Below are 11,169 nucleotides of genomic sequence, written 5' to 3'. Positions count from 1 at the left end.
TTTTTTTTTTTTTTTTTTGGTACTGGGGATTGAACTCAGGGGCACTGGATCGTTGAGCCACATCCCCAGCCCTATTTTGTATTTTATTTAGAGACAGGGTCTTGCTTAGGGCCTTGCTAAGTTGCTGAGGCTGGCTTTGAACTTGTGATCCTCCTGCCTCAGCCTCACAAGCTGCTGGGATTACACGTGTGTGCCCCAACACTTGGCTTTGTTTCACTTTTAATCATGGTAATTTTCAAACATATAAAAAAATTAGAATTGTATCATGAACCTTCATGTGCCAATCACCCAGCTTTGTCAATTAACATGTTAAGTCTCATTTCATCCACTCCCCCCATACACACTGAATTATTTAGCATAACTCAGCATATCCTTTAATCCATAAATACTTTATTATACAGCTTCAAAAGATGAGGTCTTTTATTTTTAAACATAACCACAATATATTGGAGGGCTTTATACAAGGGAGCAGTGTGGTATGATTTGCATTAACAGATCACTCTGGCAACTTATGAGGAACAGATTATAGGTGTTCAAGGGTGGCAGTGAAGAGATTGGTTAGGCAACTGCAGGGATTCAAGAGACAGATGGTGATGGTTTGGCCAAGGAGTAGCACTGGAGTTGGAAACAAGACAGGCTATCATAGGTAGGAAAGTAATAGTAGCCTATGAAATTAAAAAAAAAAAACAACTTGTAATTACAAGGTTCTAAGGGAGCTCCTGCTCCAAGACCACAGTCACCTTTGTCAGCATTATCCAAATACTTTGAGGATAGAGGATGGTTCCAAGGAACTCTACCCAGGGGTGGCCAAGGATGATTGCTCTGTAGGCCACCCAAACCATCTGGGCTGAGGTATAGACAATTATGCTGCCCAAATGTGCTCACTTTACCATTTTGAAGTACTTGCAGGATGCTGGTCATGACACAGTAGAATACTCCAGCATTGCTAAGATGACCAAAATCTAATAGTTGACCTGGCTGTCTGGGGTCCTACCTACCCATGACACTGCTGCAAACCTACTAAGACTGCAGCTCCTTAAGGCTTAAGCCAGAATGGAGATACCAGGATTACTGCTTGCCAGACCAGCCAACAGCACCATAACCACAGACATCCCTAGCTATTGTCAAAAAGTCAAGGAGGGAAACAAAACATACAGGCTGGAAAAGTGGGGTTGAATGTAAGATTTTATCTGAGGACTGAGCTAGGCCATATGATGACAGGGGAGGCAGGAAGAGGATGGGAAATACCTCACAAGGTTGATGCCAAGAAAAACAACAACAAGTTGGTAAGCAGTGCATGCTGCACAAGGAAAGTGATTTGGGGTGTGGGCTGCAGATCATTCAGGGATGTCAGAAGGCAGGTCCAGCTATACAGTTTGAGGTTGAAGTGGAGATGGGGGTGGCTGATACTAGGAATTCTGTCAGGCAGGGTGAGACACTGGCAGATGCTCCTCTGTTCATGTGTCTCTTTCAGGTACACAGATGAAGATGAATCTCTGCTAAGGCCTTCAGCTTCCTGAAAATCCAGGCTGATCTGAGTTGGTTCTGAGTTTCATGAACAGCTGTGGGGCATTCTTATTTGGGGTTGTGATATCCAGGCCTTGGTTATCTGAGGGATGTCCTAGCTTATGATTTTGAAGGGTGGAGGTAAATCCTCCCCCATTCCCCCCCAAGAAACTTCTATCAATACTATTCATAGCATATGCTTCTTTGGCCCTGGCATAGACTATCCCCATCTCATATAGATCTAGGCCCTGGAAATCAAAAGAATGGCCCGGACCCTCCCTGTCCCAGGAGGAGGAAACTTTCTGGGTTTATGTTCCAAGAATATCTCCCCAGAAGCCACATAGTTGGCCAGCACTTCAGCTACTGGCAAGGTTGGCTGTCCAGCTGCCTGAGAGACCCACATTAAGTGCTGACAGTAGATCAAGGTGAAAGCCACTGCCCTACAGCAGGGGAGACAGGGAATGAGTGACCATAAAAGTCAGCACCAGTCAGGGCCTCTGGGGGAGAATTTCATCTGTAACACTCTCTTAGCAGGACTCAGGATGGTAATGATGGTGACTATCATGTGATGATAGTAGTGATAATGGTGGTGGTGGTGATGATGTAATGCTACTACTTATTGTGTGCCAGACATTATGCTAAGTGATTTTATATATTATCTCATTTAATCATCATAGCCACCCTGCAGGGCTCTTATTATTGTCCTTATTTTTCTGCTGAGGAAACTGAAACTCAGATGGGTTAAGTTAATTTACCTAAGATTACTAGCTAGCACATGGCTGAGCTCCAACTCAAATATGTGCAGTCTGATGTCAGAGTCTGAGCTCTTAATTCTCTGCTGCATTGCCCATAGAAGGTTTTAATTCATAATATAACAAGTCAGGGGCAGAGCATCAGTAAGGTCTACTGGACTAGATTTCTGTGAATAAATTGTATGACAATTTCTGGGATATACTATGGCTTGGATTATCAAACAAGTGTTGAATGTAAAAATTAGGTAGGCATGAAAACAGGTTGGGGAAAAATAGAAGGCACAGAGATCCAGCCCCATCCATGGCACAGATTTAATGATACTTCTCCCAAAATGCATGCTTGGCTGTGCATAGTGGATAGTAGGCTCACTCAAATATGCATACTCTTTTTGATCATTGGAAGCACCCAAGTAATAGTCCTAGTCATGCTGGAAAACATTATGGATTCCAGTTCACATTCTACCCATAATCACTGGGGATTCATTTAATAACATTTCCCACTTCCAATACCTGAGAAAGCTCATTGTATAGGATCCTAGACAAACCCTTCTAAAACTGTTTACCAAGTAAATTCCATCATGCTATAGAGTTCTTGGGCAAGACTGTGGAGTTCCAAGAGTAGATGCAAACTGGCCTAACCTTGCTGTTCGTGGCAGATCAATTTTGGTATGGATTGATACACCCCATTTCATTTTATCCAGGATCCTAGTATAATGGGCTATAACCACTATTCAGAGGAAGGTTTCCTGACCATGAACATGGAATAACCAATGTTTTGTCCTTTCTTAAAGAAAGTCATCAGCTTTGTTCCAAAAGTTAAAAGTCAAAACATTATATAGCTGTATCACAAACCAAGGGGGTCCTATCTTCCATGTCACTATAAATATGGAAGTTAGTGTGGATGAGGATGGAATAGCCACTCTATGTGATTGACATCATTTATCCCTTAGATCCATCCCAATGTTTAACATAGATTTTCAAACTAACCTGGTTAAAAGTTCACAACCCACCTTCTGGCTAACCAACCATATAATAATGTTACATGTACTTTTAGTGATTTTGACAGACATGTGAGCCAGTTTATCTTCCTCTAATGACCTGGGATACTGGCCAAGGACCCAGCATTCCAAGTCAATAGAACTACCTAGAAGAAAAGAAAAGTCAGAACAATTGTGTCTATGCTGAGATTTCAACTATCCACACATCGATGAACCAGGTTCCCTTTGTCAATAGCACAGCACAGCTATTTTGGCTTTCTTCCTTCAGCCATGGTAGAATTGCTTTGTTCTACCCACTTTGATGTTAGACATGGTCATGTGACTTGTTTTGGCCAAGGAAAAAAGAGAACTTCTGGGTGAAAATTCTAAGAGACAGTTTGTTTTCCTCCCTTAATGAAGCAATCATGGAAATTAGTTGAGATGGAGACTCTGTCAACATGGATTTCTGGTGACTATGATGAGCAGAGCTTCCAGTGAACTGCAGTGAACAAGTGCATGAGTAAAAAAATAAACACTATTTTAAGCACTAGATCTGGGGATGATTTGTTACTGCAGCATACCTTAACCTATCTTGACTGATATAGTCTAAAAAAAACTCTCTTTAAGAGATGAGAGGCTCATAAACTCAAGAATGATACAGATAACACCTTAGGATTTCATCTTCTCTTCCCTCCCCATTACCAACTCACTTCAGATCTTTGGATAAAGTAAAAGAATGGGAAAACCTGACTTTGGCAGAATGAGCCCCAGCGTGATAACTATAAATAACCATTTCCTGTTTTAATCAACTTCATATTCTTGGTATTAACCTCAGCCAACTTGAAAGGTAATTATTCACAAGGCTAGATGCATGGGAAGTTTAGGAATATGGGAGGGTGACAAGTGGAAAATAGCCTTCCAGCTATCTTTGAGAAGCTTGTTTCTTTGAATCAGCTTGAATCACACATGCATGGACCATGTGGCCAGCAACCAATAATAGTGATCTTTTCACTTAAGCTCTTATTTTCTCCCCTTTTGGCACAACTCAATTTTTATTTTTAGTCTCATGCCTACTCTTTGTACTTGATGACTACACTGGTCTTCCATGGGTTTTTTGACCTTGGTCATTTACTTGTTGGCTCTTACCACTCTTGAACGAATAGCAACCATAACAACATCTTCCATTATGGAGCACCTACTAGGTGCTAGACACCATTCAGCATTGCCTAATTTCATTTAATTCTTAAAACAGCTCTGAGAAGTAGTTATTATTAGAGTTTCTATTTTATAGATGAGAAAAAATGAGATTCAAAGAGATAAAGTCAGCTAGTGAATAACAGCTCCAGGATTGTAATTGTATTAAAGGTCTACCTAGTTCCCATATGCCCACCCAGATCCCCATTTGGGATTTAAACCATAGCAGCTACCCAACCACTGCGTGCCTTTCCAAAGGAGTCTGGCCCTCACTAAAGGATCAAACACTACAAACAGTTTGCACAGTTTGAATGATAAATAATGCCCTTTGGCTCTTGCAATGACTCAGATTGACTTCTCCAGCCCTTCTAGACCACAGGGCAATAATGAAGCTGGACTACAGGCCCAGGTACTCTCCAAATCTCATTTCACAAAGACCTCCAGTGTGGGAAAGTCCAAAGTTGTCTCTGGCAGCATCACCTTTGAGCTAACCCAATTACATACCTTAAATACCAAAAATCCTTTTCCTGAGAGTGGGTCTGTCAATCAGCTCCCCAAGCTATCTAGGGAACTTCTGAAGTCTGTCTTTGGTGAGACTATAGAGGCTCACAACCCACATCTCTGTATTTGCCTGCTGTTTCTGTGATCTACACAATGAGATGGCTTTTCCACAGTGTAAGAAGAGCCATCCTATCACAGGAGGCCCATGACCACTGACTTTTACAGAGCGCTTTCACTCTTATGCTTGTTTTTCCAAGAAGATGACTGCAACCAAAATAAACTACACAGCATGAGAGTGTGAGTTGCTCACCCACAAGGCTGCTTCAGATGCCTAGAAGCATTACCTCAAGGAGGCACTGGACAATCCTTGACCATAAGGTCAAAACATCACAACCTGCAGCACCTTCCCCTCCACCCACATACGTAGACTTGGTCCTCTTTTTGGAGATTTCAGTTGCAGATCATCATCTGGCTGTGAGTTCCTCCTTTCTGAGATAATGTGTTCCTGAAGCTACAAGAGGAGCTACATGACAATGATGGATTGTTACCCAAAAGATGCCTACACTGTGATCTACAGCCTTCCAGAATATCTCCCAAAGACTAAAAGAAAGGGAAAAGAAAAGTGCTTCTCTACCATCTGGGGGAAGCTTTCTGCTACCTCAGCCATTTTACAGCCCTAGCAGGCCACTGAAGACTATTCCAGGAACTAGCTGTGTTTCCCAGGACTTCTGAGGGTCACAAATCAGACTTGCACCTTATAGGATAAGGTTGCTGGGAATTTATGAATCCAGGAGACCATTAAGGCTATTGAAGACTCATTGAGACCATTGGAGCCCTTTCTAATAGGAGATGCGTAACTTGTAATCTGAATGGAGCCTGATGCCCTCCTTCCAGGATCAGGGTCATATCATGCCCTCCCCATGGTGCCACAATTCATCCATTGCTCCAGATTTTACCTGCCACTACTACTGCGGTCTTGTCAGGAAGGAACATCAATCTTATGTCACAAGTTTGTAGATTTGCTAGTCCTCAAAGTCTTCTCTGTCCATGTTTGACTATCTACCACTTACCATCCACAATCCAGAGGACAGACAGACTCAAAGAGTAGGATACTAGATGAATACCTCCTGTTGTGGACATCTACCTACCTCCCCAGCACAAAGTTAATCTCATAGAACTCCTTGTCCTAGAGGATTTCCAATACTTTTAATTACAGGTTTCACCCTCTGCTTCCTCAACCAACACAGCCACACGGTACCCAGGAGAATCTAACAAAAACTCCATACGACATGGCAGGAAACTATACTAGGCTATGGCAACAGGCATCAAACACCAGCCAAAGCTGGGCTTATGGAAAGCAAAAGTTTTCATTCAAAAGACTAAAAGGATGTCCCCCTATTAACATTGGGTCCGATATGACTTCTTAAGAAGCATTCATTGTGCAATTGCCTCAGCTGGGTATCTCTTGGGCCTATGCTGTGCTTACTACACTTTCAGAGATGGTCATTTAAATGATGTATGAGAAGTCAGGTTGTAGTATGAGATGAGGCCAAAGCAAACCTTTCCTAGACCCCTGTAGTCTAAAGTTTCTATGGAGGCCTCCAGAAAGGTCTTGCTCACTCTTTAGAAAACCAACCTACACACACAAGGATGTGTTTGGATTCCTGCCTTACACCAATACACACAGGTTAGCTAAAAGTAAACCAAAGACTTCAGTGAAAGAGCTAAAGTTCCTAGAACACATATGAATGGGAATGACTGATAATGGGTATGAGGTTTTCTTTTTTTGGGGGGTGATGCAAATGTTCTACAATCAATTGTAGTGATGGCTGTACAACTTTGTGAATATACTAAAAGCCCACTGAACTGTATAATTGGCTGCTAGGGCATATGAATTATAACTGAATAAAACAGCTTAAAGGCTCTGAGTTGGGGTCTGCATGGAGAAAAATAAAAATATAAAAACAATCAAAGAAGGGAAGTTTGGCAGGACCAAAGTATCTATAAAATTGTGGGTATGCCCTGAAACCCCAACTCCCTCCATGGTCCACAGATTTATAATTGTGGAGTTGAGGACAATGTGATTGTTATTTTCTTACTTCTCGAACTCTATCCTGAAGTCCTTTCTCTAGACTGGTGTAAAGATGGGGTCTGAGGAATACGTGAACTACTCAAAGTTAGAATTCATACATCTCTGGTCTTCCTATCCACAGAATGAGAGCTCAGAATATGCAAGTATGGGGAGTGTGTTAAGATATCATAGAGGACCCAGACATGGTGGCACATGCCTATAATCCCAGCAGCTCAGGGAGCTGAGGCAGGAGGATGGAGAGTTCCAAGCCAGCCTCAGCAGTTTAATGAGGCCCTAAGCAACTCAGTGAGACCCTGTCTCTAAATAAAATAGAAAAAGGACTAGGGATGGGGATATGGCTCAATGGTTAAGCAACCCTGGGTTCTATTCCCAGTACCAGTACCAAGGAGAGAGAGAGAGAGAGAGAGAGAAAGAGAGAGAGAGAGAGAGATCATAAAGAGGTCATCCATTATTCTTAGCCCAAGAGGGCATGGAGGGTACATTCTGCCTTGTGATTGAAATGTCAATTTTACTTTCTTTTAATTGTTCAGACGTGGTTTCTCTTAGTTCTTTGAGTAGGTTTATAATACCTGATTTAAAGTCTTTATCTAGTAAGTCCAATGTTTGGGCTTCATTGGGAGTAGATTGTAATGACTGCCATTTTACCTGTGTATAGGCCATACTTCCCTGTAATTTTTGCATGTCTAAGAGTCTTTTGAAAATTGAACATGTAAGATAATATATTGTAATAACTCTGATATCAAATTACCCCTCCCAGATGTTGTTATTGTTGCAGTGGCTGTTGTTGAAATGTTTCATTGTTATTGCTGTAGCATTTTTGTGTAATACATCTCCTGAGTTCTGTACATTTTGTATTCTCTGGGTTCTCAAGTCAGTGAGTTCCCTGATATTTTTAAGTTTTTGTTTTTATTTTTAAACCTAACTTCGTAGAGATTGCCCTTGTGTCAATATAATTTCATGGTCAGTCAATGATCAGTCAGATTTCCTTAAACACCTCAAGAAAAGAAACCTTTCACTGTTTATCAAAAGAACCTGTGTATGAGGACATGCCTTCACTTTTCAGGCAGCTTTATAAGTCAGTCTTAGCTTTCACTGTTAACCAAGACCAGCCAAAAGGGAGTGAATGAGGACTTCTTCTTTTTCTACATGCAGAGTCTTCAAATTCCTAAGAATATATTGAACCTTTACAAAGTTCCCTATGAACATCTTATTTAAAAGGACTTCCTTTTAAATTTTGGACCAAGGTCCTGTTTGCTCCAACTGAAATCAGAGCTACACACACACACACACACACACACACTTTGTTCACAGATCTGAGCTCAGTCAAATCATAGCTACAACACCCTGGGAATAGAGATTTTCCAGGGAGCAGCCAGTTCAGTGAAAATACTGTGCTTTAGGCATGGGGCTTTTAAGGGAACTCCAAAAGAGATTATTCTTCTCCACTGGCTGAGAAGCTACTAGCTTTTCATTGCTACTCAACCACTGGGCTAGGGAGGGAGGAGGAATGGAAATAGCCCCAAGGTAAAATACCACCCACCTGTCTGTTTTCACTAAGATTTAAAAGTTTCACTTGCATAAATGCTTTTTGTTTCATTTTGTGCATTCTGTGTCTTTGTTTGATTTCAGAGCTCTTAAGGAGTCGATATTTATGGTTGTATCAGTATTTTCATTGCTTTTGTAGGAGATTGAGTCCTTACTCAGCCATTTTGGAACTCAATCTCCTGTGCCACATTCTTTCTAACCAATGCATAATGTTACCAAATATGCATATATCATAGTTAATCTGTTATTTTGGTAAACACTTGTTTCCAAATATTCATGGAAGCAACAGAATAATCTTATTTATTCATTGTACATGTGTGTTCATAGAATGGAATTCCAAGGTCAAAGGGTAGGCACAATTTGAACTTTAACTAGTACTGCTAAATTTTCTCCAAAAATAGCTAAACTAATTTACTATACACACAAGGGCACATTGAGGCAAAATTTCCCTACCATTACTAACACCTGACACTATCAATCTCTTAATTTTGCCATTTTGATGCACAATAAATATCATATTGATTTAATTTTCATTTTCCAGATTACCAGTGGAATTGAGCAATTTTTCATGTTATTAGTGATTTGTTTCCTCTTTTGTAAACCCTTTGCCCAATTTATAGTTTTCTCATTGATTTGTAAGAGTTTTATTTATTTCGAATACAAATGTCTTTTTGTGTTACATACATTGTAATTATTTTATCCCATCAGGTTAATTTTCTCTTTGTTTATGGTGTATTACACTGTACAAAAGATTTATTTTATTTTACTAAAGTCAAATTTATCAATCTCTTCCTTTAGGAATTAGGCATTTTATCTTTCTGAACAAGGCATTCTCTACCTCAAGGTTATAAACAAGCTTTGTTTTATTATCTTTTAATCATTTATAGTTATGTCTTTTTTACTTAGTCCCTTACTCCAATTAGAATTTATTTGGCACATGGTATGAGTTAGAGATTTAACCCAATTGTTTTCCAAACGGATAAACAATTGACTCAAAACCTTTACTTGGGCAGAACAACCTTTTGCCACAAATTTCAATTACTTCCTTCAACATATCAAAATGTACAGAGATACATAGATCTGTTTCTGAATGTTTAGTCTCTTCCACATTAATCTGTTCAGCTATTTATTCCTACACCAATTCCACATAATTTTAATTAACAAAGCTCTTTACTAGACTATAATTTTCCTTCCAAGCACTGCTTTTAGTCACATATTAAAACATTTGAAATTCAATGCTGTCATTTTCCATCTTAAAATAGTTTGCATATTTCTGTTTGATTACTTTTGAGGGGGCAGATACTGTGGATTGAACACAGGGGCAATCAATCAACCACTGAGCTACATCTGGGTCCTTTTTGTTTTGAGAGGGGTCTCCCTAAATTGCTTAGGGCCTCACTAAATTGTTGAGATTGGCCTCGAACTTTCAGTCCTCCTTCCCCTGCCTCCAGAATCGCTGGGATTAGAAGTGTACACCTCCACACCCAGCTTAATTTTTATCTTTAATGTGAGAATTATTTCATTTTTAACTTTGGGGTGTATTTTGCTTGTATTTTTGTTCTTTGTATTTTTGTTATTTGCTTCAGTGTGTTGACAATATTTCTCAACAGTTTTCTCATATCCAGTATTGTTAGCAAGAAATCTAGTGTCACTCTTAGTCTCATTTGTGTGTGTGTGTGTGTGTGTGTGGCCAATCTGGTTTTCTTTCTCTGGAATATATTAAGATGATCTTAGTCCTTTACATTCTAAAATGTCATCACAATATTTGTACCAGATAGTATCTTAGCAGGAAACAGGTGGGACACACAGAAGTAGTAATAAAGAAAGTTTAACTAACAGTTAGGTTACAATAATATGAACTGGCTTAAGGGAAATACCAAAGGATGGTGAAGCTCCTAGAGACAAGGAATACCAAGAAAGTGTTCCCCTGAAGAGTCAAGGGGGAAAGACTACTTTTGAAACTGTCAGAAGGTGTAGCTATTTGAAAGAGGTTTCCTGCCAAAAGTTGTGATCCATTGCTAGACCCAGACTCAACTGGAAGGGAGTGAGGGGAACAAACAGTATGACCTTCTTACCCTCCTGCCATTTTTTCCTGGCCATCTCTAATGGCTAATTTTTTTTTTCAAAAGTCCAACAGCAGCCAGGCGTGGTGTTGCACACTTTTAATCCCAGCAGCTTGGGAGACTGAGGCAGGAGAATCGTGAGTTCAAAGCCAGCCTCAGCAACAAAAAGGCACTAAGCAACTCAGTGAGACCCTGTCTCTAAATAAAATACAAAATAGGGCTGGGGATGTGGCTCAGTGGTTGAGTGTCCCTGAGTTCAGTTCCCGGTACCAAAAACAAACAAACAAACAAAAACTCAAAGTCCAAAGGCAAGGGAACCCTAAAGATGCAGACTATAATGATTAAATAAATGATCAGCCTCTACATACATAAAACATGGTGGAACAGGGCAGTCATCCAATCACCACTCTGGGACACCTTTCAATCGGTATACTCTCTTTTTTTTCATCTAAGAAAAATTTTCCTTTGCTATTTCTTTGAATAGTGTCTCTACTCTGAGTTCTCTAGTCTCCCTTGGATTTTTTTTTTTTTTTTTTTTT

Source organism: Marmota marmota, unplaced genomic scaffold, assembly GCF_001458135.2.
Source record: "Marmota marmota marmota unplaced genomic scaffold, marMar, whole genome shotgun sequence".
In the NCBI taxonomy this organism is placed as follows: domain Eukaryota; kingdom Metazoa; phylum Chordata; class Mammalia; order Rodentia; family Sciuridae; genus Marmota; species Marmota marmota.
The sequence above is the reverse complement of the archived record's forward strand: the minus strand, read 5'-3'. Positions refer to the sequence as shown.